This window comes from Drosophila willistoni, unplaced genomic scaffold (assembly GCF_018902025.1).
Source record: "Drosophila willistoni isolate 14030-0811.24 unplaced genomic scaffold, UCI_dwil_1.1 Seg209, whole genome shotgun sequence".
Classification (NCBI taxonomy): domain Eukaryota; kingdom Metazoa; phylum Arthropoda; class Insecta; order Diptera; family Drosophilidae; genus Drosophila; species Drosophila willistoni.
Genome location: NW_025814176.1, coordinates 164,148 through 170,098, shown reverse-complemented (window position 1 = coordinate 170,098; position 5,951 = coordinate 164,148). Strand labels below are relative to the sequence as shown.

The following is a 5,951-nucleotide window of genomic DNA, read 5'->3' as shown; positions in this document are numbered from 1 at the left end:
CTACAGACACTACTCAAAATTTATATATAGACAAGAACAAAAGGCATAAGATAAACTGCCTTTTTTTTAGAATTAATATTTTAGTTATATTTTTAAGTTAGCTTTTTTTGATGCCCTTCAAGAGGGCGATATATTTTCTGGTTAATTTACATTTTATTGTCATAAATAGATTTAAAATTTATAATACTAAATGACTTAATTTTGTTCATTTCTGGATATTTTGATTAAAACTATTTTTTAACTTAATACATATAAACTTCTGATTTGATAGATTCATAAGAGTTTAGTAATATATCTTTCCACGATTTAAATTAAGTGTGAAGTCTGATTTTCGCGTTGCTAACATATTCAATATAAAACAGTTTCTTTCGGCACGTGCTATGGCCGCAGAGGAAGGATCAGAAGAGATAGTCATTTCCTCTTGGAAGCATGTAAGTGACTTTTTCTTGCAATATGGACATATCATCTGTTGAGCTTCGATCGGCTTTTTGGTGGAATTCGAATGAGATTTCTGCGCAGTTATATCCGTATAGCTTTCAATTGTCGCACTTAAATGTAAGACTCTGGACTTGATTTGTAGTGACTTCTTTGACGGTGGAATTGTTTCCTTTTTCGATTGTGGAGACGACTTCTTCGATGATTTAATTGAGTAAGGAACTAGTTCTTTCTTTGATTCTAGAGGCTGCTTCGACGACTCAACTGTTTCCTTTTTCGATTGTAGAGACGGCTTCTTTGATGATTTTATTAGATAAGGAAGTTGTTCTTTCCTTGAACCTAGGCACTGCTTCGACGACTTTATTAAGCAAGGGATTATTTCCGTCTTTAATTCTAGAGACTGCATTGACGATTTTAATGGGCAAGCAATTTGTTTCACCTTCGTTTCTTGAGACATTTTTGCTGGTTTTTGAGTTTCTGCAACCGGCTCTGGTATGTTTTTTTTTATACCTTGTATTTTCTCCAGTTTGTTAAAGATTTTGTATAAATCGTAATATATAACAGCTATATCTTGATCAATGACAGTCGTATAATCCATTTGGGATTTTAATTTTCTTAAAATTCTATTGATTTTCCAATTTAGTTTGTCATAGGGCTTCAGCTCATTTAAAACTTTGGCATAATCAAAGTCATAATGCCATCAACGTCCATGTCATGCGAATCAGATTTAGGCATTTGTCTAACAATTTTCTCCACTTTGCGCCTTAGATTTTGTTCTTCGTCAATTGATAGTGAAGTAGATAAAGTCGTGCAACTACTTATCTCATGTTGCGATTCCCTTTGGCTGGATGTGCGATTTTCTTTTGTTTTAGTAGTAAAAAAAGAAGGAATTTGTTTCGACATGTTTTTTTTTTTTGCTCCGATCGCTCAGACTTCAAATTTGGAATGAAATAGAATGTGATCAGTTTGCTGTTTAGTAGAAACACGTTGCCTACTTAAATATTTAGTTGGGAAACGCTTGTCTTCTTCAGTTCTTCATCATTAAACTTAACATTCTTGTTCTTGGTTTCGTATTTCACCTGCCCGTCTGCACATTTGAATGGCTGCTTACTTGCCTGTCTGCCAATCGCGCCAGTCAGCAGCAAATGCAAATTTAATGGTCTATGAAAAAGGGAAGGTTCGGGCAAATGCTTTTAACCACATCCGTAGCTATTAGATGAACGGCAAAATGTTTGCTAAATAACAAGAACAACAACAACAACAACAATAGGTAGAAAAGTGTAGTATAACAATGGAAAATGACGCCAGTGGAAATGTGAAAATCAATGCGCATTAGTGCCTGAACGGAAGTGGTGTTATTTCATCTTCGTGGCGAATGCAAACGAAGACCTGAGGTAAGAGCAAGGCAGCTAATAGCATATCAAGTTGAGGCAGTTTGGTTTCGCATCCTCTCCTTTTTTTTTGCTCTTCTTACCATTCTCATCCTTCTCTTTTTGCTCTCCAGCTGTGTAATGCAGGTGAATTTTACATTAGCAACAAGGAAAAAGAAAAGAAAAGGAACTGGCAACTCACCGCAACCAAATGGCAGGACTCATCAATTTCAATAATAAAACCGATATACTAAAATCCAAATCAATTGTAGCGCGGCTGGGTTAAATGAACCAATCGAAATACACTAAAGACACTAAATAAATGAGAAAGGAGATGGGTAAGGACACCCAATGAAAATAGAAAAAATGATAGAATGCAATAGAAAATTCAAAATACTAAAAATGAGTAAATAAAAATTTCTATTCAATAGATTTTTGGGAAATCCATGAGGTCGATGGTTTTTTTCCTTCTTGTAGCATTCTTGTTTGACTGTGTGTGTATTCAGAGATATGTGAATGTGAACGTGTAGATGTATCTCTGTTCGCTTGCTTGTTTGGCAAAATATAATTTCTACATGTACAGTTCATTAAACAGAGCAAACCAACTTGGAAAAGCTCTTAACTTGCCATAGATGTGCAGAATAACGGACAAAGACAGATAGAGGAGAGTGTTTGAAAGAGAGAGAGAGAGAGAGATGGAGGCAGGGAAAACATGTCCGGAGAGTTGAGAAAAACACACAGATAAACAAATATGCAAATTGTGGCAGGAAACGAAAAATAAGAAAATAGTTGCTAAGGTGAATATGGCAAACTAAATCAATATATGAGTAGGTATACATATATATATATATTTTAGGCGACAGAAGCCTTCACAATTAGAAAGTCGAGTAGAGACTGACAAATTGTTTCCTTCCTCATGTGTATAAATTTGAATAAAAAAAAGATGATTACCATTAATACATGAAAAACTAGTAATGGTAAATTAAGCTTAAATATTTGCCTATGATTTGAGAATGTTGCTATTCCTGGCAGGTGTCTTTTGATCTCTGCAAGTTTCTAGAGGATATTACCAAATAGTTCAATTAATAATCAGAATGTTCTTAACAATGATAAAAGCTTACAACCTTTCCAATTTTATGAAAAAAATTATAGGCATTGCTAATATCACTAACCATAGAACACATAGATGGGACAAACTCATGATTTTTTGATTGCAAACGCTAGCCTAGTCATGGAACCCCAGAGAACTTCGGGAAAACCCGAACGCTTGTACTCTCAATGAGAGCGTAAAGTGGGGAGAGGGCCAAGCAGCTACGAAAAAATTTCAGTCTAGCACAGACTACCGAACGACGAAGGCAGGCCTATGTCGCTTGTGATTTCGTTCTGTCTATGTATGTGTACACTCGTCGGTACATGCTCAGGCTTCGTAGTGTGTGTGTGACGTGAAGTTGTACAACATCGCATTTCAATAGCTCGCTCGACCAAAATTTTTAATTTTCGACAAAACAGCGACAATGCGAATAAGATATGCCCCTGTGGAAAGAATATCAAGAAATATTGCCATCTGCTTCGCATGTATCCCGGTGGCTGTGAGGATAGAGTGTTCGCTTGGAAATAGGAATGTCCCTGGTTCGATTCCCAACTCGAAATCGTCGGCTTAAATAAGGTTTTTTTCTATTTTATAATTTTGTTTTTTTTTTGTGGATTTTTTGTTTCTTTATTTTTCGCTTATTTTTCTTTTTTATTCATTTATTATTTATTTATTTTTTATTTATTTATTAAAAAATAGAAAAAAAAAACCATATTGGTCGGTTCCGAAATGGGAATCGAACCAAGGATTTTCCTATTTCCAAGCGAACACTCTATCCTCACAGCCACCGGGATACATGCGAAGCAGATGGCAATATTTCTTGATATTCTTTCCACAGGGGCATATCTTATTCGCATTGTCGCTGTTTTGTCGAAAATTAAAAATTTTGGTCGAGCGAGCTATTGAAATGCGATGTTGTACAACTTCACGTCACACACACACTACGAAGCCTGAGCATGTACCGACGAGTGTACACATACATAGACAGAACGAAATCACAAGCGACATAGGCCTGCCTTCGTCGTTCGGTAGTCTGTGCTAGACTGAAATTTTTTCGTAGCTGCTTGGCCCTCTCCCCACTTTACGCTCTCATTGAGAGTACGAGCGTTCGGGTTTTCCCGAAGTTCTCTGGGGTTCCATGACTAGGCTAGCGTTTGCAATCAAAAAATCATGAGTTTGTCCCATCTATGTGTTCTATGGTTAGTGCTAATATCTTTATTATATGTTTGTAGTCAAACACTCGTTAATGCTAAAATTGATCTATATTATATCGAAACTAGTACCTTTTGAATAAAAATTTTACAACATCAAAAACAAAATAACATGGCCGTAAAGACCAACTAAGCCCTTTTTCATTTTGATTGACAAATAATTATTGGGAAATCCATTTTCAAAGGTCCCAAAATAATTGTTGATTTTCTGTCAATTAACCAAATCTTTAAAGCAATTTGCTCTTAAATTGGTTATAATCAACTTTAATCAACTCACATATTTCCATCAATTGTCCATTTTAATTAACTAATCTTTTTTTTTTGTATATCGCTGCCTGCGGTTATTTACTACAGTTGCAGTACAATAATAATGAGAACCAAATATACAATTTATGACTCTAAATCAAATGAAATCAATTTTAATGAGTTTTACATAGTTTCAGCTTCATTATTGTGCAAGCTCATTGAATAAGAATGCAGATAATTCGAATGCCCGAAATCAATAATAACATAAGGGACTTTAATGAAAACACAATATAGAAAATATGTTAAATATTAATTACTAAATTGTGTTAACTCTTGCAAGGATTGGGTGAGTGGTTTTAGTTATAATGCTTACTTTTATTTTTATCCATCTAATATTGCGGTCAAGCTTTTGAAATCTTATAAACTAAACTGTTCTGATGCATTTATGATTATTGTTTTCTGATTTATTATGATTTATAATGATGATATAGGGGTATATTAGTATAAGAGTCGAGACAATTCTAGTTTTTTCGTTTTAAGGGTTTAAAAAGATATAAACCCCTTAGATCTAATTAGTGAACAAGACAGATAGAGTGACATATGTATGTATAAACATAAATATATATATATAATAAATTTCGTCCTACTCAAAAAAATGTCTTTTTGGCACTCTCAACAAAGGATTCGCCTAACTTGATCTCTTGGGTCTACATTAGGCCTTAACAAAATTATAAGGATCTTCTAGATAAGATATACCGCATTAAGGATTACCGATTTGATATAAGATTGGTGATGCGGCTCCAAGTAACCTTCTCTGCTCTACTTTGGTAATGCAAACAAAAACTTAAAATGCATTTACCCTTGCATACGCAAGAGTATTAAAATCAATCTCTGCCACAGTCTTGACAAGTATAAGCGATATATATTTTTATACAAGTACGTGTATGTTGTATATTTCGTTTTGAGTGAGGCCAAAGGCGTCAAATCACTTAACCGCCAGGCACAAAGACAAAAATCCAGTGGCCAAAGCAATTTCCAACAATGACAGAGCCATAAAAATGTCTGACTCTGACTCTGACATTGACTCCAACTCTCTGGCTTCCGCTTTTGTTTGCCTTCAATTTTGTTTCGGGTTTCCTTTATATATATAAATATTTTTTTTTTTTATTTCTCTTTTCATTGTGGGCGTTGTTAAATCAAGCACTTCTTATTTATATGGATTTTACTTCTTTGGTTTCTTCCTTTATTCTCACTGCCTGCAATTTGACATTGAGGCACATTAACTTTGACATTCGCGTGATTATGACTCTTGAGAGTGCTTTGGCAATGACTTTAGCACTTTCATCATGGAGTTTGAGTGCGAATTTTGCTGTTGCCAAGTAACAATGAGAGGAATCCACCTAGCTTAGCTTTTGCCAACTCATTGCAGTCTTATCTGTTGCAGCCATTGATAAGAAACCAAGTGCTAAGTGCATGACTCTCTCTATCACTGTGACTATACTTATAGATTTTTCTTTCTCTTTGTATATAAATATTGTGCTATAAATGGATATATGCCAGGGACGAGCAACTTGAAGTGGCATATTGTAATGATTATGT

The 5,951-nt window shown here is 34.7% G+C and overlaps 1 long non-coding RNA gene across 1 annotated transcript; it reads right to left on the bottom strand.

Annotated features, from left to right (window-relative positions):
* Window positions 1-263: 263 nt before the first annotated feature.
* On the bottom strand, window positions 264-2,177 carry LOC124461110. The gene is made up of 2 exons (XR_006954940.1): window positions 2,008-2,177; window positions 264-1,939 (listed from the first exon to the last, which is right to left on the bottom strand). It is a non-coding gene; the product is annotated as an uncharacterized LOC124461110 (long non-coding RNA).
* Window positions 2,178-5,951: the final 3,774 nt, after the last annotated feature.